Below are 27,407 nucleotides of genomic sequence, written 5' to 3'. Positions count from 1 at the left end.
ATGGAATGATATGTTAATTTTTTTGTTTGCTGTTAATTTTTTTAAATTAATAATAAAAAAAAGAAGTTACTAGGCCAAATTTGGACCATGGGTTGAAATTTGTTCACTCCTATTTGAAGTTATACCTCTTTGTTTTATTTCTTTATTTTTTTAATGGCTGCTCTAGGATATTTTTTTTCTTTCTTTTTTTGCATGGGCAGGCACTGGAAATTGAACCCAGGTCTCCAGCATGGCAGGTGAGAATTCTGCCACTGAGCCACCATCGCACCGCCCTGCTTTAGGATTTTCAAAATGATTCTTTACCTTATCACAGTTTACTTTCAAATAATATTAGGGCATTTCATTGATAATGTAAAAACTTATGACTGTATATTTCAATTTCCTTCCTCCTACCCTTCGCACTTGTCACCCATTTTACCTCTACATGTTATAAACCACGCAATACACTGTCATTTTACATATATACGTGTGTATATATATATATATACATACACATATATATATGTGTATATATATATATATTTTCTCTGTAAACTGTATGGCAGGGGTCATATTTCATTCTTTTCACATGTGAGTATCCCCTTATTGCAGCCCCATTTGTTAATTTTTGTTTGGTTTTTCATTTGTTTCTTTGCCTGCTTGTTTGTTTTCGGAAGGAGTATGGGCCAGGAATCGAACCCAGTCTCCCACATGGCAGGCGAGAATTCTACCACTGAACTACCCTCGCACCCCCTATATATTTTTTTAATGCAATTTTATTCAGATATATTATTGTGCCAGTTTGAAACTATTATGTACCACAGAAAAGACTTGTTTTATTCCTGATCCAATCTTGAGGGAGCAGCCATTTCTTTTAATCTTGATTCAATACTGTAGGTTGGAATCTTTTGATTAGATTGTGGGTGTGACCTTTGATTAGATGCAGATGTGGCTCCACCTATTTCAGGTGGGTCTTGATTACTTTATTGAAATCCTTTAAAAGAGGAAACATTTTGTAGAGACAGAAATGACAGAGCTGACACAAGTTTCAGAGCAGGACTAACACAGATGCAGACACTTAGAAAACACAGACACAGATTGTTAGAGATGCTTGGAGCCCAGCAGACATCATCATGAGATGTTAAGCAACCAAGAACGTGGAAGAGCCAAGGGAAGACAAGAGATGAAAGCCAGCCCTGGAGAAGCAAAGTGAGGAACCCCCACAGGAAGAGAGACTGAAAGCAAAGGAGCCCAGGAGGAAGGGACCAGCAGATGCCAGCCACGTGACTACCAGCTGACAGATGTGTACCTGACCCATTAACCTACCTTGAAGTAAGGTATCTATCTCTGGATGCCTTAATTTGGACACTTTTATAAGCTTAGAACTATAAACTTGTAACTCATTAAATTCCCTTTTTATAAAGCTGTTTCAGTTCTCGGATATCACATTCCAGCAGCTTTTACAAACCAACACAGACTTTGGTACCAGAAGTGGGGTACTGCTATAGTTTCCAAACACCAAACATGTTGGAATGGTGTTTTGGATGGACGGGGGTAAGATTTTAGAAGAGTTGTGGGCGGCCTGATAGAAAGGGCCTAAAGTGCTTTGAAGAGACTGTTGGTATCAACGGAGCAGTTCATTTAGTGCCAGTGGGGACTAAAAAGGACAAAGGAACAAACTGAAGGAAAAATTACTTTAGAGTCAAAGCCATGGAAGCTAAGATCTGAAGTCATGAAATCTCAGGCCAGGAGAATGGACCCACCCATATATGTGGAGGATGGGTTTGCCTGGTAGGCAGACGGTGGGCCTTCTTCTGTTTGATTGCTCAGGAAGGCACTGGAGAGAGTGGAGACATTAGCTGGGGATTGGGAGGAGCTTGGCTGCATTCCTGTTGTTCTAGAGGGGTTGAGCATGTGCCCCAGAAATGGCAGAGATCCGAGATGCTGCCCCAATGTATGGATATGGTGGAGGTGAGAAAAAGGTGGTCCCCCCCAAATGAGCCCCAGTGTTGCAACATACTCCAGCATTTGGAGAGCGGGCAAGGCCACTGCATAGGTCCTTGGAAAAGGTGAGACTGCAGCCTTCTAAAACCCCAAGGATAAAATGACTCACAGACTTTGAAATCTAATGGAGTTTGCTCTATAGGTTTTCAAAACTGTTTGGGTCTAGTGACCCCTGTGTTCCTTCCAATTTTTCCCTATGTAAATGACAACATGTATCCTATGACTGTCCCTCCTTTGTGTGTTGGCAACAGATGTCTTGTTCTGAGTTTTGCAGGTCCAGAATCAGAAGAGAATTTTGCTTTGGAACAAACCATGCCTGCAAATGACTGAGACTTTGTACAGTATTTTGAGTTGATATTGTATTTGTATTGTTGCTGAAATGATTCAGGGCTTTTGTGATATTATGATAAAACGAATGTATTTTGTGATCATGATAATGTATATACAACTATATGATGATACTGTGAGTTACTGATTATATATGAAGAATGGAACGATCATATGGTAAGAATGTTTGTGTCTGTATGTTGGTATGTTTAATACATTTTTAAAAAAATTCTAAAAAAAAAAAACATGAATGTATTTTGTACATAGAAAAATTTATTGCATTGTATGTGGGTCTGATGATAGTTGCCAAGCTAACAAGGTGGATACGTGATAGTGAGGTTCAGGTGTCAACCTGGCCAGGTGACGTTGGCTAGTTCTGTTGTCGTGGACTTGAATCATTAGGATGTGAACTTCATCTATGGTTGATTATATTTGCAGTAGCTAAGGGGAGTGCCTTCACAATGAGTGATGTTTAATTTAATTATCTGGAGGCTTAAAAGAGAGAGGTCAGAAGAGAGTTGATCTCAGCACAGCCCAAGAAACTCAGCATACTTCATATCAGCACTTGTAGCTCAGCTCAGACATTTGGAGATGCAGAAAGGGATCACCCTGGGGAAAGCTGTTGGAACGGAAGCCAGGAGAGGCCAACATATGTCACCGTGTGCCTTCCCATGTAACAGAGAACCTCAGATGAAAGCTATCTGCCTTTCCTCTGAAGAACTATACATTTTTAACTAAATAAATCCCCTTATTAAAAGCCGATCCAGACTTCCAGAGAAGATGGCGGCTTAGTAAGATGCATGGGTCTTAGTTCCTCCTCCAGAACAGCTACTAGGGAAGTAGAAACGATACAGAACAGCTCCCGGAGCCACGACAAAGACCAAGAAGACAGCATACCCCATTCTGGAACGGCTGACTGGCTGGGAGAACCCGCTCCGGTGAGATCACCGAGGGGTGCGGGCTTCCCAGGGCCGGGGCAGCAGGCGGCCGGAGTCCCTCCCTCCCTCCTTCCTGGGCTGATGGGAGAATTGGACAGGCAGTCCCCTCAAGCCGCAGCGGCTGGTGCCCGGCCCCACCATGCGCGCCCCCCCCCCCCCCCGGACCAGCTGGGATAATTGGATCGGAGATCCCCAAGCCGTGGAGAACGGCGACCGGGGTCCCTTCCAAACACGTGGCTTCCCGATCCGGTTGGGAACGGTGGATAGGCACAACCCCAAGCCGCGGTGGCTGGTGCCCCTCCGCCACGCTTGGCACCCCGGGCTGGCTGGGAAATTTGGACAGGCGCTCCTCCAAGCCACGGAGACCAGCGACCCTCCCCGCGCGCGGATTCCCGGGCCAGCTGGGAGATTCGGATTGGCACTCTCCCAAGCCACTTCAGCTGGCGACTCCCCCCTACAGCGAGAGTTTTCCAAAGTTAAAGGACCCACAGCATCTTTTACTGGTGGGACTGGCAGACAGATGAGCGCTACGAGCGCCACCTACTGGGCAGGATAAGAAAAACAGAGCCCAGAGATTTCACAGACAAATCTTTCAACCTGCTGGGTCTCACACCCAGGGAAATCTGATTAAATGCCCAGACGCCAGCAGAAGATAACGGATCACGCTCAGAAAATTGAAAATATGGCCCAGTCAAAGGAACAAACCAATAGTTCAAATGAGATACAGGAGCTGAGACAACTAATACTCAATATACGAACAGAAATGGAAAACCTCTTCAAAAACCAAATCGATAAATTGAGGGAGGACATGAAGAAGACATGGGCTGAACAAAAAGAAGAAATAGAAAAACTGAAAAAACAAATCACAGAACTTATGGGAGTGAAGGACAAAGTAGAAAAGCTGGAAAAAACAATGGATACCTACAATGGTAGATTTAAAGGGACAGAAGATAGAATTAGTGAATTGGAGGATGGAACATCTGAATTCCAAAAAGAAACAGAAACTATAGGGAAAAGAATGGAAAAATTTGAACAGGGGATCAGGGAACTGAATGACAATATGAAGTGCACAAATATACGTGTTGTGGGTGTCCCAGAAGAAGAGAAGGGAAAAGGAGGAGAAAAACTAATGGAAGAAAGTATCACTGAAAATTTCCCAACTCTTATGAAAGACCTAAAATTACAGATCCAAGAAGTGCAGCGCACCCCAAAGAGAATAGACCCAAATAGGTGTTCTCCAAGACACTTACTAGTTAGAATGTCAGAGGTCAAAGAGAAAGAGAGGATCTTGAAAGCAGCAAGAGAAAAACAATCTGTCACATACAAGGGAAACCCAATAAGACCATGTGTAGATTTCTCAGCAGAAACCATGGAAGCTAGAAGACAGTGGGATGATATATTTAAATTACTAAAAGAGAAAAACTGCCAACCAAGACGTCTATATCCAGCAAAACTGTCCTTGAAAAATGAGGGAGAAATTAAAACATTCTCAGACAAAAAGTCACTGAGAGAATTTGTGACCAAGAGACCAGCTCTGCAAGAAATACTAAAGGGAGCACTAGAGTCAGATACGAAAAGACAGAAGAGACAGGTATGGAGAAGAGTGTAGAAAGAAGGAAAATCAGATATGATATATATAATACAAAAGGCAAAATGGTAGAGGAAAATATTATCCAAACAGTAATAACACTAAATGTTAATGGACTGAATTCCCCAATCAAAAGACATAGACTGGCAGAATGGATTAAAAAACAGGATTCTTCTATATGCTGTCTACAGGAAAAACATCTTAGACCCAAAGATAAACATAGGCTGAAAGGAAAAGGTTGGGAAAAGATATTTCATGCAAATAACAACCAGAAAAGAGCAGGAGTAGCTATACTAATATTCAACAAATTAGACTTCAAATGTAAAACAGTTAAAAGAGACAAAGAAGGACACTATCTACTAATAAAAGGAACAATTAAACAAGAAGACATAACAATCATAAATATTTATGCACCGAACCAGAATGCCCCAAAATATGTGAGGAATACACTGCAAACACTGAAAAGGGAAATAGACACATATACCATAATAGTTGGAGACTTCAATTCACCACTCTCATCAATGGACAGAACATCTAGACAGAGGATCAATAAAGAAATAGAGAATCTGAATATTACTATAAATGAGCTAGACTTAACAGACATTTATAGGACATTACATCCCACAACAGCAGGATACACCTTTTTCTCAAGTGCTCATGGATCATTCTCAAAGATAGACCATATGCTGGGTCACAAAGCAAGTCTTAACAAATTTAAAAAGATTGAAATCATACACAACACTTTCTTGGATCATAAAGGAATGAAGGCGGAAATCAATAATAGGTGGAGTGCCAGAAAATTCACAAATACGTGGAGGCTCAACAACACACTCTTAAACAACGAGTGGGTCAAAGAAGAAATTGCAAGAGAAATTAGTAAATACCTCAAGGCGAATGAAAACAAAAACACAACATATCAAAACCTATGGGACGCAGCAAAGGCAGTGCTAAGAGGGAAATTTATTGCCCTACATGCCTATATCAGAAAAGAAGAAAAGGCAAAAATTCAGGAATTAACTGTCCACTTGGAAGAACTGGAGAAAGAACAGCAAAGTAACCCCAAAGCAAGCAAAAGGAAAGAAATAACAAAGATTAGAGCAGAAATAAATGAAATTGAAACATGAAAACAACTGAGAAAATCAATAAAACCAGAAGCTGGTTCTATGAGAAAATCAATAAGATTGATGGGCCCTTAGCAAGACTGACAAAAAGAAGAAGAGAGAGGACGCAAATAAATAAGATCAGAAATGGAAGGGGAGACATAACCACTGACCTCACAGAAATAAAGGAGGTAATAACAGGATACTATGAACAACTTTACGCTAATAAATACAACAATTTAGATGAAATGGACGGGTTCCTGGAAAGACATGAACAACCAACCTTGACTCAAGAAGAAATAGATGACCTCAACAAACCAATCACAAGTAAAGAAATTGAATCAGTCATTCAAAAGCTTCCTAAAAAGAAAAGTCCAGGACCAGACGGCTTCACATGTGAATTTTATCAAACATTCCAGAAAAAATTAGTACCAACTCTCCTCAAACTCTTCAAAAAAATTGAAGTGGAGGGAAAGCTACCTAATTCATTCTATGAAGCCAACATCACCTTCATACCCAAACCAGGCAAAGATATTACAAAAAAAGAAAACTACGGACCAATCTCTCTAATGAATATAGATGCAAAAATCCTCAACAAAATTCTAGCAAATCGAATCCAACAACACATTAAAAGAATTATACATCATGACTAAGTAGGATTCATCCCAGGTATACAAGGATGGTTCAACATAAGAAAATCAATTAATGTAATACACCATATCAACAAATCAAAGCAGAAGAATCACATGATCATCTCAATTGATGCAGAGAAGGCATTTGACAAGATTCAACATCCTTTCCTGTTGAAAACACTTCAAAAGATAGGAATACAAGGGAACTTCCTTAAAATGATAGAGGGAATATATGAAAAACCCACAGCTAATATCATCCTCAATGGGGAAAAATTGAAAACTTTCCCCCTAAGATCAGGAACAAGACAAGGATGTCCATTATCACCACTATTATTCAACATCGTGTTGGAGTTCTAGCCAGAGCAATTAGAAAAGAAAAAGAAATACAAGGCATCAAAATTGGAAAGGAAGAAGTAAAACTATCACTGTTTGCAGACGATATGATACTATACATCGAAAACCCGGAAAAATCCACAACAAAACTACTAGAGCTAATAAATGAGTACAGCAAAGTAGCAGGTTACAAGATCAACATTCAAAAATCTGTAGCGTTTCTATACACTAGTAATGAACAAGCTGAGGGGGAAATCAAGAAACGAATCCCATTTACACTTGCAACTAAAAGAATTAAATACCTAGGAATAAATTTAACTAAAGAGACAAAAAACCTATACAAAGAAAACTACAAAAAACTGTTAAAAGAAATCACAGAAGACCTAAATAGATGGAAGGGCATACCGTGTTCACGGATTGGAAGACTAAATATAGTTAAGATGTCAATCCTACCTAAATTGATTTACAGATTCAATGCAATACCAATCAAAATCCCAACAACTTATTTTTCAGAAATAGAAAAACCAATAAGCAAATTTATCTGGAAGGGCAGGGTACCCCGAATTGCTAAAAGTATCTTGAGGAAAAAAAACGAAGCTGGAGGTCTCACGCTGCCGGACTTTAAGGCATATTATGAAGCCACAGTGGTCAAAACAGCATGGTATTGGCATAAAGATAGATATATCAACCAATGGAATCAAACAGAGTGCTCAGATATAGACCCTCTCATCTATGGACATTTGATCTTTGATAAGGCAGTCAAGCCAACTCACCTGGGACAGAACAGGCTCTTCAATAAATGGTGCCTAGAGAACTGGATATCCATATGCAAAAGAATGAAAGAAGACCCGTATCTCACACCCTATACAAAAGTTAACTCAAAATGGATCAAAGATCTAAACATTAGGTCTAAGACCATAAAACAGTTAGAGGAAAATGTAGGGAGATATCTTATGAAACTTACAATTGGAGGTGGTTTTATGGACTTTAAACCTAAAGCAAGAGCACTGAAGAAATAAATAAATAAATGGGAGCTCCTCAAAATTAAACACTTTTGTGCATCAAAGAACTTCATCAAGAAAGTAGAACGACAGCCTATACAATGGGAGACAATATTTGGAAACGACATATCAGATAAAGGTCTAGTATCCAGAATTTATAAAGAGATTGTCCAACTCAACAAAAAGACAGCCAACCCAACTACAAAATGGGAAAAAGACTTGAACAGACACCTCTCAGAAGAGGAAATACAAATGGCCAAAAGGCACATGAAGAGATGCTCAATGTCCCTGGCCATTAGAGAAATGCAAATCAAAACCACAATGAGATATCATCTCACACCCACCAGAATGGCCATTATCAACAAAACAGAAAATGACAAGTGCTGGAGAGGATGCGGAGAAAGAGGCACACTTATCCACTGTTGGTGGGAATGTCAAATGGTGCAACCACTGTGGAAGGCAGTTTGGCGGTTCCTTAAAAAGCTGAACATAGAACTGCCATACGACCCAGCAATACCATTGCTGGGTATCTACTCAAAGGACTTAAGGGCAAAGACACAAACAGACATTTGCACACCAATGTTTATAGCAGCGTTATTTACAATTGCAAAGAGATGGAAACAGCCAAAATGTCCATCAACAGATGAGTGGCTAAACAAACTGTGGTATATACATACGGTGGAATATTATGCAGCTTTAAGACAGAATAAACTTATGAAGCATGTAATAACATGGATGGACCTAGAGAACATTATGCTGAATGAGTCTAGTCAAAAACTAAAGGACAAATACTGTATGGTCCCACTGATGTGAACCGACATTCGAGAATAAACTTGGAATATGTCATTGGTAACAGAGATCAGCAGGAGTTAGAAACAGGGTAAGATAATGGGTAATTGGAGCTGAAGGGATACAGACTGTGAAACAGGACTAGATACAAAAAGTCAAAAATGAACAGCACAATAATACCTAATTGTAAAGTAATCATGTTAAAACACTGAATGAAGCTGCATCTGAGCTATAGGTTTTTTTTGTTTGTCTGTTTGTTTTTTTGTGTCTTTTTTTTACTATTATTATTATTTTTATTTTTTTCTCTATATTAACATTCTATATCTTTTTCTGTTGTTTTGCTAGTTCTTTTCCTAAATCGATGCAAATGTACTAAGAAATGATGATCATGCATCTATGTGATGATGTTAAGAATTACTTACTGCATATGTAGAATGGAATGATTTCTAAATGTTGTGTTAATTTCTTTTTTTTTTTGTTTAATTAATAAAAAAAAAAAGAAATAAAGACCTGTGGAAAAGGAAAAAAAAAAAAAAAGAGATATCTCAACATGCCCTATACCTCTGAATACCTAGAAATTTCACTGATGGTGGCTGGACTTTGAATTTTTTATGGACTTTTCTCCCACCACCTGACTGGAAAATGTCTTACCAAAAAGTTGAAGTTGTTGCTACTTTTGCTCATTGGTTCAATCAACAATCAATATAATGGACTGGTGTGATACCTTGTGGAAGTGAGAGATGATCGAGGTCCCTGTGGACTACATAATGGCATAGGGCTGAAGAATTGATATGCTTCTGAGATAGAAAAGAGGTGTATTGCTGGCCTTGTCAGCTGAAAGCAAATTGTTTCTGGTGGTCTTTACTAATAGGAATCAAGCAAAACGCATCTGCCAGATCAATAGCTAAACAGCAGGTTTGAGAGGATGTATTGATTTGCTCAGACAATGATACCACACCTAGAAGAGCAGTTGCGTTTGGAGTCACCACCTGGTTAAGTTTACAAAAATCCACTGTCATTATGCAAGATCCATCTGTTTTTTGCACAGGCCAAATAAGAGACTTGAATATAGATGTGGGAGTCACACCTTCAAGTCCTTCATGGTGGCACTGATCTCTGCATTCCCTCCAGGAATGTGGTACTGCTTTTGACTTCCATTCTGCTGGGTAGAGATAGTTCTATTGGCATTATTATTTGACCTTTCCTACCATAATAGCCCTCACTCCACAAGTCAAGCAAGATGGGGATTTGCCAGTTGCTGAGTATGACTATTCTAATAATGCATTCCAGAACTAAGGAAATAACCACAGAGTAAGTCTTTGCGGTGGTCCTGAGCTTAAACCTCCATTGATCACCCAAAACCTGACTGCCTTAAGCCTCTATTCTGACTGGTAGACCACAATATTTTTTTTAGTCTCCTGAAATTAATGTCACTTCTGAACCAGTGTCTACACTGCCAGTACCAAAACTGTATTAGATGGGGTTCTCCAGGGAAACAGACCTAATAGGATAATTATATATAATATATTCAATTTATACATATATAATATTATGAAATTTATTATAAGAATTGTCCCATGTGTCTGTGGAAATGGGTAAGTCCAAAAGCAGGCCCCAATCTGAGAATTCCAATGAAAGTTTTCCAAGGAGAAGCTGGCTGGCTGGCTGATGTAGAGATGGAAATTCTTCAGACTACTGAAATCAACAGTTCCACTTTTAAGGCCTTTAACTAATTGGATGAAACGTCTCTCATCATTGAAGATAAACTCCTTAGTTAATTGTAGATGTAATCAGCCATGGTTGTAATCAACTTACTGATGATTTAAATCAAGGAAATATCCTCACAGTAACAATTAGGCAAGTGCTTACTTGACCACGCAATTAAACACCAAAACCTAGCCAAATTGACACATGAACTTAGCCATCACAGAGATCATCCAAATGCTTCTTTGTTTATGGTTATATACCTACCTATGTTCAAAAAAAAGAGAGAGACATGTCAGGAATGAGTCACACAAGCCAGAGGACAGTACTTGTGGTGGGAAAAAAAAAGGGAGGGAGGGATAAATTGTGTATCTGTTCTCTATTTTTTATACATTTGAAATATGTTATAATTATACATTGTATAGTGCTCAAGTTCATATTCTTATGAGTTGTTCTAATCAAATTAGAGATAATTTATTTCTTATAGTAGTAGGAATTAAAGATAAAATGTTTAAAGTCTCAAAAAAAAAAAAAAGCCAATCCATCTCTGGTGTGTTGAATTCTGGCAAATTAAGCAAACTAAAGCAATTATATATTCAAATATCATATAATCATCCAAATTTTTGTACAATCAGTGTGGTTCATGCACTGTTATCACATAGCTGTACATTTGTTAACACCATAGAATTTTGAACATTTTCATTACTCCAAAAAATATAAAAACAAGAATAAGAATGTTCATGCACTGGGTAAAGGGAGTATCAGTCACTAAGTTTTCACAATCACACAGTCACAACTTAAAAGCTCTATAGTTATTTAAAACAGTTTCAGGCATTTCCTTCTAGCTACTCCAATACATCAAAAACTGAAAAGGGATATCTATATACTGTGTAAGAATAACCTCCAGAATGACCTCTCAACTCTATTTGAAATCTCTTAGCCGTTGAGACTTTATTTTGTTACATTTCTTTCTCCCCTTATGGTCAAGAAGGAATTTTCAATCCAACAGTACCAGAGCCTGGCTCATCTCTGGGAGTCATGTCCGATAATGTCAGGGAGATTTTCACCCCTGAATGTCATGTCCCACATAGGGGGGAGGGTAATGAGTTTATTTGCAGTTTGGCTTAGACAGAGAGGGCACATCTGAGCAACAAAAGAGGTTCTCTGGGAGAGATTCTTTGGCATATTTATAAGTAGGCTTAGCTGCACTATTACAGAAATAAGTTTCAAGAGACTTCCTTTTTGCCTTAAATAATTACCTTCTAAAGAAATTTAACCATGTGGACAAAGTCTTTTATATTTATCCACATGTTCACTATTTCTGGCAGTCTTCATTCTCTCAGGGAACGCGAACCTCCCATTTTCCTTCTGCTTAAATCACTTTTTTTTTATAATGATGGTCTGCTGGCAAGGAGTCTCCTCAGCTTTGTTTGAAGAAGTCTTTATTTTGTTGTTATTTTTGAAAGAGATATTTACTGGGAATAGAATTCTGGGTTGACAGGTTTTCCTTTAAGCATTTTAAAGATGTCTTTCCATTATCTTTTGGTTTACATAGCTTCTAGAATGTGTAGTGCTGTCTTCTTATCTTTGATCCTTTTGACTTTTTTTCTTGAATATTATAAATATTTCTTTTTTTAAAAGAATATGGAATGCTTCACAAATTTGTGTGTCATCCTTGCGCAAGGGCCATGCTAATCTTCTCTGTACTGTTTCAATTTTAGTATATGTGACGCCTAAGCAAGCACTAAATATTTCTTTTTTATCATTGGTTTTAAGAAATTTGATTGTTATATGCTTTGATGTGGTTTGTGTTTATTCCCTAAGGGTTTGTTAAGGTTCTTAGATCTATGGGTTTATTGGTTTCCTTAAATTAGACAGTTTTAGGCCACTACTTTTTCAAATCATTTTTGTTCCTTCTTCTTTCTCCTTTCCTTTCAGGAATCCAGTTCACATACATGCAGACTTCTTGTTATTAACGCAAAGTTCTTGGAGGCTGTAGCCATTTTTAAAAGTCTCTTTTCTCTGTGTAGTTTACTTCGGATTAATTTTCGTATTTCTAACTTCAAGATCACCAATAATTTATCCCATAGTACACAATCCACTACTAATACCTCCAGTGAAATTTTTATTTCAGATATTTTATTCTCCATTTCTAGGTGTTCCATTTCACTCTTTATATCTTTCTTCTCTCACTTTAATATATTTAAATGGTTTCTTTTAAGTCCTTAAGCATATTTATTACACTTAAAATAGCTATTTTAAAGCCAAATCCATCATCCTTGGGGGAGAGGGGACCCTTGTACTGAATAATTTCCCCCCTGGTTATGGTCTTTCATCCATAATTAGAAGAACAATTTTTTGTTCATCTACCAATTTTTATTTGGATGCCAGTGTATCAGGCAGAGTTCTTTGAAGATTTAGAATCAACAAGATATACGTGCAGGTGTAAAACACACACACACATAGACACACAAGAAATTTATTTTAAGAAACTGGCTCATGTGATAGCAGGGGCTGGTAAATCTGAGATCTGTAGGTCAGGTTTGGCAGGCTGGAAATTCCAGTATGAGTGATACAGCAGCACTGAGTCTAAAGTCTATAGGTAATGCTGGTAGACAGGAAATCCTCAGGGGGGTTGATGTTGTAGTCTTGAGGCAGAATTTTTTCTGTTTCCTGGAACTCTCAATTCTTTGCTCTTAAAGCCTCCAACTGATTGGAGAAGGCCACCTAAATTACCAAGGGTGAAATAAAATATTCCTTTACTTAAAATCAACTAATTAGAGATGTTAATCACATGTTTCAAATACACCCACAGCAACATTTAGGCCAGTGTTTGGCCAAAAAACCTGGACACTATAACCTAGCCAAGTAGACACATAAAATGAATCTCACATTGTTGGGAGTTGAATTTTGTTGTAATCCTTAAAAGAGTATTAGATTTGATATTGGCAGCAGGTAGTTATTTGCAGATAACTTGATTCCTTAGATGCTTATTTTAAAGTTGTTTTATGTTTTGCTTTGTTTTTGATGGATAGTCTAGCCTTTACTGCAGGACTAGCTTAACCCCAGCGCTAAAAGCATGACCCTTCTGAAGTCTCTCCTGAATACTCTAATGTATTTACTGAGGTCTCCCCACCCTAGCTGGTGGGAATTAAAGATTCCAAATCTGTGGGAGCTTTGGGAACTGTTTGGCTTACAATTTCCCAGAAATGTTCTTTTTATAAGGTAGTTTGTTATCTAGCTTTATGAGGCTTCATCCTAGCAATGTAAAAATTTATATTTGGTCAAAGACTCAAGGAGACCGCTATACTAGAGCCATAGCTCCTTCCTCTCTAGGACTCCGATCCATACATTCTACCACTTTTGGCTTCCTTAAACTACAAACTCTGTCTATTCAGCTCAGTGAGACCTATGAGCTGTTTGGGTTCCCCTCCCTCTGCTGCAGTCCAGATACTGTCTCCAGGCTGAAAGCTTAGGTGACTACAGGGCTCACCTCATTTGTTTCCCTGCTCTCAGGGATCACAATCCGACATTGCTTGTTGTCTCATGAAGACAATTATTTCATATATTTTGTCCAGTTTTCTAGCCTTTTTGGTAAAGGACAAGTCCCATCGCAGTGACTTCTTGTGGAAAAAACTGTATTTTTTAATTTTTTTTTTTTGCTTTTGTAATTGTTTTGACTTTATATTGTAAACTACCTCAAATCCTTTTTTGTGGTAGATGGGATGTAAACAATATTAGGTCTTTATTCATTGCAAGTTATGTTAAAAAAATAGCAATTGCATGCACACAGCTTTTCATTCAGCTCACTTAAAAACATCCATAGCCTTTCTTCTGTAAGCAAAGCGCAGAAAAGATGAGTCATTAAAGTGACTGATTATAAATGGCAATCACCAGGGCAGATGCAAGTCATTTTGGTTTAATCAGGCCATTAATTATTAGGGTTTATCAATTAATTTTATTGAAGGCAGGGAAGCTTAAATGAATAGTAGGGCATTGATTTCTCAAAGACAATACAAATGAGGTGTGTAGAAGCCCAGAATTATAGGCCCTTTTCATACAACTAAAGAGAAATAAACTTCTTGTAATCCAACCCATAAGCCTTTAGTGAAAAACCAAATTAACTTTAACTTCCTTTGCACTAAGTATAAAATATTATGTTTAGTGTTCCCTAATTTGAATTTTTGTTTCAATCTATCTTGGACAAATGTATCATGTTGGAGAAAGTGAGATTAAAGATACAATGCAAAGCAATTCAGTCTTTTCTTTTTTCTCTCTCTCCCAGTCTTAATACCAGATATTCCTTACCATCTTTCACTTTGGACAAAAAATTGTCACTTTATACAGATAGGCTTTTAAAGGAGTCAGAATAGATTCCTGTTGGTCAGAACCTCTTAGGAGAAGCAGAGTGATGTCATGGAAAATGGAAAACACCCTCTGGATTTAATCCAAGATCCTAGTAAGAACCCCAGCATACTGATTGTGAGACCTCACTGAGCCTCTGTTCCCATATATAAGATCAGGGCTGATACCTGATCTTTCTACATTGACAGGGTTATGAGAATTAAGTGAGATTATGTGCTTAGTAGTGCCTTATACAGAGCTGGAGTTTCATGAATAAAATAAATGAGAAAAACATCTCGTTAACCTGAATGCACTGGATATACTATAAGCTGCTGCTACAGAGAATTGGTAATAATGACGACTCCCACCCTAGAAAGTCAGATGTGGACCACTTAATATTCCAGACCAGACCCAAATGCTAAGCGAGATTAACGTTCACTACACCAGCTCCCCCTGAAAGCAGGCTTCTTCTAGAATGGCGAACATTGTTCAGGTGGGATCACAGAAGATTTAACATGTGCCTCTTGTCAAAATATTTTCCCACTCCTTCAGGGAGATTTCACAGTCAGCCGGGCTTTTCAGAGATGGTGCAATGAATATTTGTGTTGCAGGAGTAACAGTACAAGATAATAGATGATTATAATGCAGTTCCATCCAAAAATTTGAAATGCCTAGAGGATTATTAGAAAAATATTCAGGGAATGGAAAGAATGGAAAAGTCTACAAATAGGGTCTCATGTAACAGTAGGTGGTTCTCTACAGAGCCTGTAACTGAATAAACAATCAGCCTTAAAGTTTCTTAAAAAATTAAAAATAAACTTATCATACAACCCAGCAATTCTACTGCTGGGTATCTACCCAAAAGAAATGAAAATATAAGACTACAAAAACATTTGTACACAAATAGCAGCATTATTTACAAGAAGCCCAAACTGGATAAAATATAAATGGCCATCTAATAGTGCATGGAGAGACAAAATGTGCTTAAATTCATAAAAGGGAATACTATTCAGCAATAGAAAAGGAATCAACTGATGATACATGCTACAACACAGATGAATCTCAAAACCATTATACTAACTAAAAAATATCAGATAGTCATATTGTATGATTATGTTTATATAAATTGTCCAGAAAAAGGCAAATCTGCAGAGTCAGAAAACAAATTAGTGGATGCCTGGGGTTAGGGTTGGAAGCAGGGATTTACTGTAAATGGGTATGTGGATTCTTTCAGAGAAATGTTCTAAAACTGGATTATGACAATGTTTGCACAATTTTATGAATCTACTAAAAATCATTAAAATATTTGACTTTATGGTATGTAAGTTATATGTTAGTATCACTTCAGAACTCAACCTCCAAACAACTTGACTTATCATTAACATTTTCATAATTTAGTGGGTGCTTTGTGGTCACCATGGTCACTTTCCTACATGAACAAAATTAATGATAATTAATTATTTCCCTTCTGTATTAGTTTGTTAAAGCTGCCAGAATGCAATATACCAAAAAAAGAATGGCTTTTAAAAAGGGAATTTATTAAGTTGCAAGTATACATTTCTAAGGCCATTAAAATGTTCAAATTAAGGCACCAACAAGAGGTTATCTTCACTCAAGAAAGGCTGATACCATCTGGAACACTTCTGTCAACTGGGAAGGCAAGAGGCTGGTGTCTGTTCATCCTTGTTCCTGGTTCTGTTGCTTCCAGCTTGTGATGCCAGTGGTTTCCTCTCCAAGCATCTGTGGGCCTTCATTTTGTTCCCACAGGACACAACTATGGGTTCTGGTTTACTTAGCATCTTATGGGAAGGCACCTGGCAATGCCTGCTGGGTTCTGCCTGTGTCTAGGCATCTGCTCTCTGTCAGCACTCCAAGTATCTCCAAACATCCGGCTCTCTATCAGCTCTGAAATAAATGTTCTCCAAGTATCTCTGTTGTTAGTCAAGCAGATGCTTTCCAAGTGTCTCTGTTGGCTCTGAACTCTCTCCAAAATGTTTCCTCTTTTAAAGAAAGACTCCAGTAAACTAATCAAGACATACCTTGAATAGGTGGAGTCACATCTCCATCTAATTAAAAGGTCACACCCAAAATTGGGAGCACTGCATCTCCATGGAGATAATCTAATCAAAAGGACTGCCACCCTACAATACTGAATCAGGATTAAAGAAATGGCTGCCCCCCCCCCACCCAAGAGTGGATACGGATTAAAACATGCCTTTTCTGGGGTACATAATAGTTTCAAACTGACGCACCCCCAAAACTTGATATGTGCTAGAAGGCCTGATTAATTGTGATTACAAATATTTAAAGAAAGATAATAATTTTAAATGTTACTTTATTATATTTAAGGTTATTTCCCAAAATGACTAAGGCTGTATCTATACAATGCAAAAATAACTGGGCCAAACATAAGAAATTCAGTCAACAAACCATGTTTGCCTCAGTAAATATCCCAGTAACTGCCAGAATGATTGATTTTTTTTTTCCATTGAATTGACCAAATTGACTGTGGAAATTGGTATCATGTTGAGATAACACATGTACCACCCATAACCACCTCATGCAGGAAACTGTATTTTTACATGTGCTGCATCAATTGACCATTAAACAATCCATATAAATAGCACCAAGCTGAAGCTTGCTAACAAAGGCCAGAGCCTTCAAGAGCTTGTGCTTTCTATAGCTCTTCACAAAAGGCTTCTCCGCCCACTACCCAACCCATGTCTCCAAGACAATCATGGGTCAGACAGGAGGCTACCCTCAGTTAGGATTTGGCTGGGCGCCAAGGGGGTTATTCAAAACAGAAATAAAAGTCTTTCACTGAACTACAGTTGGAGTTACCCAATGTACCTTGAATAGGGACCTACTTGATAATTTCCTTGTAAAGTTGGGTCCAAAAAAAATCGTTAACATTGTGCATGTTACTTTCTCTTGTCAGAAAAGGAAAACTATGCAATTTGAATATTCCCCTTTTTGCTGTGATCTGCTCATATCTGGTGCTGGCAATACCTCCTACTTCTGATCCATTTTGGCCTCCTTTTTTTTTTTTTTTCCTTTAAACATTTTTTTGTGTATGAAACAGAACATAGATACAAAAAAGCAATAAATTTCAAAGTACACTGTAACAAGTAGTTATAGAATAGATGTCAAAGTTTGGAATGGGTTGTAGTTCCACAATTTCAGGTTTTTCCTTCTAGCTGCTCCAAGACATGAGACTCAAAAGAAATACCAATATGATGATTCAGCAGTCATATTAATTTGTTAAATCCTATCTTCTGTTTATAACTCCTTTTCCTTTGATCCTTCTTCCAATTTTTAGGGGTATTTGGGCTATGCCCATTCTTTTTCATGTTAGAAATGGGTGTCAACAATATGGACAGGGGGATGGAATGAGCTGATGTTCTTGGAGAGGCTCAGCCATCTGGGCTTCAGGACTTATATGGCTTAGGAACCACATGGAGGTTTTAGGTTTCTGGAAAGTAATCTTAGGACGTGAAACTTTTGTAGAATCTCAGATAGAGCCCTAGGAATTCTTAGGGTTAACAGGAATGGTGTTGACTGGCTTTGGCAAACTGTGGCAATTAGCAATATCTAGCTGAAGGTTGTGTATGAGTAGCCTCCAGAATAGCCTCTCAACTCTACTTTAACTCTCCTAACCACTGAATCCTTATTTTGCTACATTTCTGGGAACCAGAGGAAGAATCAGCAGGTCTCCACTCCTAGTAACCTCTGCTAGCACTGTGCCATGGTGCCTTGGCAATCCTCTTTCATTATATTTGTCTCATGAAATAACAATGAATATATTTATCTATTTATTTCTTGGGGACTACATTCTAATGAATGAGAACAGCAGGTACAATTAACTATAGACTATGTCACCAATCTATATTACAAATTCATCTGTGCACAACAGGAACACACTAAGAGAAAACCAAAACGCGATATGAAAGTTTTTCTAATCATTCTATCACGTAATAAAGGGTAGGTCATCCAAATATTCTTGCAAAAGCTTTAAATAAAATTAAGTAGCGTAATCAGCCATCCTAAATGATAGTTATTGTCTAGAGTCTCATGAATGTGGGCAAAATGGAAGAAACAGACACATATGGCTCTCCCCTTTCACATAAGTAAAGACAGGAGATATGTAACATTCACAAGGCTAATAACAAGGGCAAAGGGCCTGGGGTTCTCAATCCCCTTCCCTCAATTCTTTCATAATAAGTAAAAGAGGTTTAGAGGTTTCCCTTTAAAATGGTGAATCTTAGATTCTACCTACAATATGAACATTTTCAGGCTGGTGTGTGGGAAGCACCAGGTATGGTGGAATGAGTTCTGAGAAGTCAGAAGGGGCCCATATTCTGCCCCAGCTCTAGAGAAACAATCTATTCTTCCAAGTCTAAGATACCACTGATTATAAGACTCTTACTGTTTATAAAAGTTTTTTAGTGAAAAAGGAAAAAAGAGCACTATATTCAATGTGAAAATAAATTGTAAGATACATTTTGATTGTCTATCTGGAAGGCCAATAAACAGTTCTAAAGAAATAATAAAAATTATGGCAGAAAACATTTACTGGATAACTACTCTATGCTAGGCACCTAGGCTAAATGTTTTATATACATTATCTCATTTAATTATCATTATAATTCTTGAGGTAGGCACTATTATTAACACCATTTTACAGATGAAGAAATTGAGGCTTCAAATTAATGAAGTTACTTGCCCAAGGCCATACAATCAAAGGCTCCAACTCTAACTCTTAAGCCTTAAATAGCTGTATTATATTTATAAGACAAATTTAATTTGAACCAATGGCTGGATTATTATCCCAGCTTTGACCCTAAATTGTTGGCTGATCTTGTGAAATTCGCAGGAAACTCATCTAGGTGTTTATTTAAGGCTCTTTTTATTTCTCACAGGCTAGTTTTCTCTATAAGAGAAGTTGATAAAGAAAGAGGGAAGTTTGAGGAAGGTTCTATTTCCTTTTCCTTTGTCTCCTGAGAAGCAATTGTTTTAACTATAGCAATAGCTTTTTATGCCAGACATCCTGTTATAACCTGAAAGAGGTTAAGAAACAGACCCAGGATCATAGCTGAGTTGAATTAAGAAGCAAAAGTTAAGCCTAGATGAGCCCCTAAAACTACAGCTCTTCCATTAGGCCACCAAACACTCTTGCCTTTCTTATTACTGAGCAAAATTATTTAAACCTCTCTGAGCCTTAGCTTCCTCATCTAAAAATGGGAATACAATAATACCTCCTTTATAAGGCTATCACCAGGATTAAATAAAAATATATATACACAGGGCGGGCCACAGTGGCTCAGCACACAGAGATCTCATCTGCCATGCTGGAGACCCGGGTTCGATTCTCGGTGCCTGCCCATGCAAAAAAAAAAGGAAAGAACTCAATAAATGATAATACCAATAACAACAATAATTGTTATTATACCAATCCAGAAAGACCATAAGCCTCCAACAGCAAAAGAATGGCTCTGATTTCCATGGAGAAAAGACAGATGTGGAGAAGTCTTCTAACTGCTAAAGGTATCTGTTCATTCTGCTTGGCAGACTGTTCTGAGGATATATCTCTTACTTTAATATTAAAAGGGGGAACAAAGGATGACTTCCAATTAAACTGCATTATAAACAGTTCTAGGAAAAAACATTATTTCCCAGAAAATTTTTATTCAAACTGTTCATGCAACAAATATGCACTGGCATACAATCAGTGTCATAAACTGTGGCTTCCATCTTCTACTAACAGAAATTACCTTAAAATCCACTGGTGATTTCCTAAACTTCATGGCTGCCTAAGTGGCAAAGGTATGATTAGAGTTAGCTGTGGGGTTTTGTGAATCAAACATTCATCTGTGTACTGTGAGTGCCTCTTGCTGGGTGGTTGGACAGGGAGTCACCATGTGAGTGCCATAAAGGCCTGTGAGTCAAAACACAGCACAATCACATAAATCCCAATCTAGTTTAAATCCCAAACCTCAGCAAGGCAGGAAGATCTTAACGGAGGAGAATGGGATCTAATTACCTCTTCGATTTGCATTTCTTCTCTGTAGATTACATGACCTCTTTTCTTCTGTCTCCACCAAGGCTTCACAGATAACTCATTTTCAAAATAGGAGGAGGCTTAGGCCTGCATGGTAATTTCCCCATAGTTCCTCACTCTCTTGTCCTTGAGCCCCAAATCCTATGATTTGCCTATGATCAAATCCCATCGCAAATGTCATGAAAGAAACAAAAATTATGTCGAGTACAACCCTCTCTAATTAAGTATAACTGTTGAATATAAACAACTGTAGAAAGGTTACATATTATTATTATTTTAATTAAGCTATTTATTTTGAGATCACTGTAGATTCATATGCAGTTTATAAGAAATAATAGAGAAAGCTTGTGTATCCTTTACCCAGGTTCCCTCAAGAGTAGTATCTAATAAAACTATAGTCCAAAATCACAAACAAGATATTGCCACTGATATAATCAATTTAGAGTACATTTCCATGAACTCATTTTGCTCTTTTATAGCCATATCCTCTTCCCTCATACCCCTATCCCTCGATAACCTCTGGCAAACACTAATCTGTTCTCTAAAATTTATGTTAATATTTAATGCCTGCAAATTTTTTCATGTCAAGAATGTTAAAATAAATGGAATCATACAGTATAGAACCTATTGGGATTACTTTTTTTCACTTATAATTTTCTTTAGATATATCTAGGTTGTGTATATTCAATACGTTGCTCCTTTTTATTGCTGAAGAATATTCTATAGGTATGGATGTACCATAGGCTTTTTTTAACAATTCACTCATTCAAGGGCAGAGGGTTGTTTCCACTTAGGGGTATTACCGTACAAGTTTTTATGTGAACATGAGTCTTTATTTCTTTGAGATAAATGCCCAGAATCCAATGGCTGGGTCATATGGCAGTGGCTAGTTTTCTTTTTTAATAAACTGCCAAATTTTCCAGAGGGGCCGTATCATTTAAATTTCCACCAGTAATGTATGATACATCTTTTCTGTATTCTTATCATCATTTGGTATTGTCAACAATTTTAATTTTAGTTACTATGGGTGCATAATGATATCTCATTGTGGTTTTAAATTTGCATTTCTCATATAACTATGTTGGACATCTTTACATGTGCTTATTTGCCATCTACAGATCCTCTTTGCTAGACTATCTCTTACTATGTTTTGTCCATTTTCTAGTTGGGTTGTTTGTTCTTTATATATTCTAAACACATATTCTTTTAAAAGAACAATTTTAAGTAACAATATATTGGTTTCCTGACTTTTGAAAATCATGTCAAAATCATTACAACAAATGCAAAAATCCTTAGCGATCTCCTGAGGCAAAGAGAATGAATGACCAACTTAGGCCATTTCTAGAGACATTCATTTGTGTGGATAGTCAGGGTGGGAGATAAACCAACAACAAACAGTCATTAAACTAGTCTGTTTATCTCAGTTAATGGTCTCAATCTTTTTTTTTTCTCTGTATGTGTGCAAAAATGTTAAGTTATGATCTCCAACAGCATTGTTATGTGATTAATATTGACATTTAAAAGATAATTATTTTAAATGATATTAGATAGAAGTCAAGGTTTCCTGGCACATGTCTAACATAAATGCTCCCCTTCCAGACAAATTTGACTAAGCAGTCACAAAGCTCAGGCAAAGAAGCTCCCATATCTCAATTTCCTCATATTTATATTATTACGGCATAAATCTAACTGAGGATGTTTCGCTTTACATTGACTTGGATTACTCAAACACTAACCAGTCCTTTATAAAAAGTTAACATCCTGCATAAAGCAAAAATATGGCTTAGATCATTTAAAAATTCATTATAACCCAAGTATGGGGACAAAATGTGTAAATCTCAGCAAAAGAGTTGTTTTGAAAGATATGTGCAAATTCTACTCATAAGTTACTTAAAATTAATCAAGTAAGTTTTCCATTGATAGAAGAGCTTCCCATCAATTCCTTTCCTTAAAAGAATCACTTCATCCAGCAAATAATAATTTCTTAACTTGTTTTTGCTGCAAATATCAATTTTTATATACACTAAGGTATTCTTTCAACCACACTGACATAAACATTTCTTTACAAGGAATCCAAAGGATTTATTTTTATTATCTCATTCCCTTTTCTTTAAACATAATCAAATTATTCTGGAATATATTACAAGTCCCTATAGCACTTTTAAAGATTACAATTTCAGATTTTCAGCCTCCAGTTTTCTCCTAAATTCCATCCTTGTTTACAAAGGATACCTTGGTATAGGACCTCCTTTACATTTTTGGGGGCAATTTCCTGGGGATCAACAATTACTTCGAAGTAAAAAGTTAAAAAGAAATGCCCTTGCTTGTCCTCCAATTTGTAACTCTACAATGTGATTCTGATAAGTTTTTTATTAATGATACTTTATATTCAATGTACTTTGTACTTTTAAAACCCTTTCCCAATAAAGATGCCTTTTGATTAGATTACATCAGTCTGATTTAGAGAGCAATCTTTTCCTTACCTAAGCGATACTGCTTTATTCGCAGTTATTTCCTTACATGTCAATCTCTTATCTTCAGACAACTCTGTACTTTTTAACTGCCTCTGGCTGATCTCAATAAGAGGGCTAAACTTTGAAGGAGAGTACCAATCATTGCAAAGCCAATTTTCAAAGACAGCGAAAGGTGCTTTTATTGTTGGTGTGTTCTTTTTTTTTAGCTACTGGCACTCAGTGAAATCTCTGTCCTATCTCTAGTTGGATAAAAACATAAGGGAACAGAGAACTCAGGGACTGAACCACAGAGTTAATATATTAAAAGGTATATTGTGCAACAAAAGATTACAAAACAAAGAAATAGGAAATGACGGCCAATCTAAAGCAACAAGATATAAATCCAGAAAACAAGGAAGAGACCAGACTCTGACCATACTGGGCAAGGACTTTAAAAAATAATCCTGGAAATCTTGGGAGAATGGCAGATTAGGGTGGGCTGACTTCACCCAAGCTCCATGGAACAAGAAGAATAGGGTAAAAAAAATAAATTAAGTAAATAAACAAACAACTGGGACTGCAGATAAAGCAGAGAGACTGGGACAAAGAGAGGGCTGAGTGTCCTTCACGGATCTCAAGTGTGAGCAAACCAGGGATGAGTGGCATGTAGCAGCAGGCAGGGAAAGCATGGGTCCTGAGGGAGCTGCACAGCAGGCTTGGGTGGTCTTCCCTAGCAGCTGGAAGTGCCCATGGAGAACCCAGAGGATGGTGGACTTGCTTCCCCTGTGCACAGGGACTGCTGGGTCAGTACACAGTGCTTGTTCCCCATGCCTGAGGCAGGCCACTGCGGTGCCTGGTTTTCGTGGAGACCAGGAGTCACCCCTCCAGCCAAGAAGGAGGGGAGGACAAGGAGTGGAACCGATTCAATGGCTGGCTGACAGAGGAGGCTTGCACACTCCCCTTTACACATGGAGGCCTGGAATCTCAGGCATACACAGATGATGAGATGGGGCAGAGGAGGCTGGCCAAGGATCATGCTGCAATTTTTCTTTCTATTTCTGGAAAATGGGCCAGGAGGTTAACTCAGGTCTCCCATCTGACAGGCAAGCTTTCTATTGCTGAACTACCTGCATGCCATTTTCTGCATATTTTTTAACTGACCCTCAATTGTATGCATATATATAGGTTTTTTCCTTCTCTCCTTTTTTTTTTTTTTTTTTTTTTTTTGGGTGCATGGGATGAGACTTGATCCTGGGTCTCCTGCATGACAGGCAGGCATTCTGTCACTGACCCTCCGATGCATTGTTTCTGCTTAGCTTTTAATAGACCCCCAAGTGGAACTCTACCCTGTATATGAGATTTGAGCCTTGGTTTGGCAGGAAATTACAGACAAACCAAGTGCAAAAAGGGGACCTCCAATGCAAACCAATTAAATATAAAACTTTAGACGAGTGACAGAAACCAACCTGCAAAACACCTTACCTAGATAATCAAATGCCCTGGCCACAACGGAAAATCACAAAGCACATGAAGACCGAGGCAGAAATGACCCAGCTAAATGACCAAGTTAAATACTGGAGGGAACACAGAATATGGAACAAATACTCAAGGTTATTTATAAAGAAATAAAGGAAATCAAGAAGACATGAGAAGAGCATGAAGAATAATTCAAAAGATTAAACAGAAAAATAGCTGATCTCATGGAGATGAAAGATATTGTAAAGTGAATTAAAAATATACTTGAGACACACAACAGCAGATTTGAAGAGGTGGAAGAAAGAATAAGCAAACTAGAAGATAGCATAATTGAACTCAAGCACACAACAGAACACATGGCAAAAAAGATGGAAAAAAAATGGAACTGGATCTCAAGGAAGTGATGGACAACATGAAGTACATAAATATGACAAACATTGGTAACCCAGAATGAGAAGATAAAAGGGCTAGGAAGATTAGTTGAAGCCTACTCCAAGACACATACTAATCAGTCTGTCAAATATTGAAGAGAAGCAGAAAATCCTGAAAGCAGCAAGAGAAAAGCTACTCACCACATACAAAAGCGACTTGCCTGTGAATTCAAAATACTCAACAGGCAACATGGAGATGAGAAGGCAGTGGTATGATATATTTAAGATCTTAAAAGAGAAAGACTTCCAGCCAAGAATTCTTACTCCAGGAAAGTTGTCCTTCTGAAGGGAGGGAGAGATTAAAGTTTTCACCAATAGACAAAGGCTGAGAAAATTTGTCAACAACAGACTGGCCCTAAAAGAAATACTAAAGGGAATTCTGTTGGTCGAAAAAAGAAGACAGGAGAAGGAGGTTTGGAGGGCAGAGAACTGAAGAGCAGCAATAAAGGTAACTTAAAGGATAAAATGAGAAAGAGGGAAAAGAATAGATAGTTTTGACAAATAAAAACCAACGAATAAAACTGAAGGGAGCGACAGATGTTTCAACAATAATAGTACAAGACTTCAATACAACACTTTCCTCTATAGATAGGACAACCAGACAGAAGATTAACAAGGAAACAGAGAAGTTAAATAACTTGATATATGAATTAGACCTAACAGACATACATAGGTCATTGCACCCCAAACACAGATACTGTATGATTCGACTCTTATGACCAGCATAATGGTATAATCAGAGACATATAATACAGAATACAGGTAACTTAGAGGTACATAGAAGCTAGAGATGACTGAACCATTAGTTAATGAGGTTGAACTCCAATGTAAGAGAACAGACAGGAGTGAAGGTGATTCTCTAGTGGGTCTAGAAGTAATATTACCATATTAAAGATGAACAAGATTGAAAGGGGTTGTATAGACCTACATGTCCCACTGACTCACACTAGAAATATGAATGAGTTCTTATAAGAATTACTTGAAAGATACGATTCTTGTATAAAGAGTGTTTAAGTCCAGGGTACAAGGGGAAAACTGCTATTGGATGTTATGAGCTATGGTCAAAAGGAAACCATCAGTACTACCACAGCAACAGCAGAGGTAAATAATGGGGTGAGGGACAAGAGTTAAGAGGAAGGTTAGATTTCCTATTTGGTAAGGGTGTGTTTATTGGTTTTCTGTCTCCTGGGAACAATGAAATAATCTGAAATTGAGAATGTTGATGGACTGTGGACTTTGGGCCCTCTACACGATGCCCAATGAATGCAGGTGGCTGAAGGATGCACTGATGGAGAAATAAAATGGCGAACGATGGTGTATGCTTATGAATGAAGGCTGTGCATCTACAAAAAGGAACAATACTTTGAGGGATGCAACGATGTGAATGAACATGTGGGACATTTGGTGAGATAAAATAAGCTAGAAACAAAAAAACAACAATGGTATGGTTACCTTTAGAAAATGCTTATAAGAAAACAGGAGCCTAGATTGTAAGATTTTAGAGCAGACACATTAGGTCTGGAGTGGTGATTATTATTTCTGGAGTCTGAGAGGCTGTTTTACATATATAACCTAATTTAGAGATAAGAATGAAGCCAAACAGGTTGGGGTTAAAGTAATTCAGAACATAGGGAAAAGGAAGAAAGTATCTATATTTTAGAACCACACATACTCTTTGAGACCAATGGAAGAAAGGTTTATTTGATCTGTAACTGAAATTTTTTTGTATAGCTGATTTGAACAACTGAAAAACAGAGAGCACAGAATGAGAAAGACATCCTTTCATCCTATATAGATTATTGTAATGCCTGGAAACATTCTAATGTTTCCAAAAATATTAGCAAAGTACCCTGAGGGAGGGGAGAAAGAATACAAAATTATTAAACCTTATCATCAGGGAATCCCCTGATACTGTGTCAGATTTTAAGGACACCCAAATCAATAGGCCATGCTCTTGATCATGAAGCTTACACTTGTGAAGTTTATGTAGGTAGCAGAGAGGCTTAGACTACCTATAGGCATGCCTAAGAATTACTTCTGGAGGACCTCTGTTGTTGCTCAAATGCCTCAGTATCTCTAAGCCCAACTCTGCAAATGCAATCACTGCCCTCCCCTCTAGGTGGGACATAACATCCAGGGATAAAAGTCTCCCCAGTGATGTGGTAGAAGACTCCCAAGGACAGACCTGGCACTGTGGGATCAATAATTATATCCTGACCAAATGGAGGAAAAGAAGCATAATTAATAAAG

At 37.7% G+C, this 27,407-nt stretch overlaps 1 protein-coding gene and 1 non-coding gene across 12 annotated transcripts in view; both read right to left on the bottom strand.

Annotated features, from left to right (window-relative positions):
- MAP2K5 (mitogen-activated protein kinase kinase 5) overlaps nt 1-27,407 on the bottom strand; it is a 318,144-nt gene that overhangs the window by 139,987 nt on the left and 150,750 nt on the right. The gene's annotated exons all lie outside the window — the stretch shown is intronic.
- On the bottom strand, nt 12,034-12,140 carry LOC143656711 (U6 spliceosomal RNA). Its single transcript, XR_013162613.1, has one exon. It is a non-coding gene; the product is annotated as a U6 spliceosomal RNA (small nuclear RNA).

The sequence above is a fragment of the Tamandua tetradactyla genome, chromosome 14, assembly GCF_023851605.1.
Source record: "Tamandua tetradactyla isolate mTamTet1 chromosome 14, mTamTet1.pri, whole genome shotgun sequence".
Lineage (NCBI taxonomy): Eukaryota > Metazoa > Chordata > Mammalia > Pilosa > Myrmecophagidae > Tamandua > Tamandua tetradactyla.
Note: the sequence above shows the minus strand (reverse complement) of the source record. Positions and strands in the feature narration are given on the sequence as shown.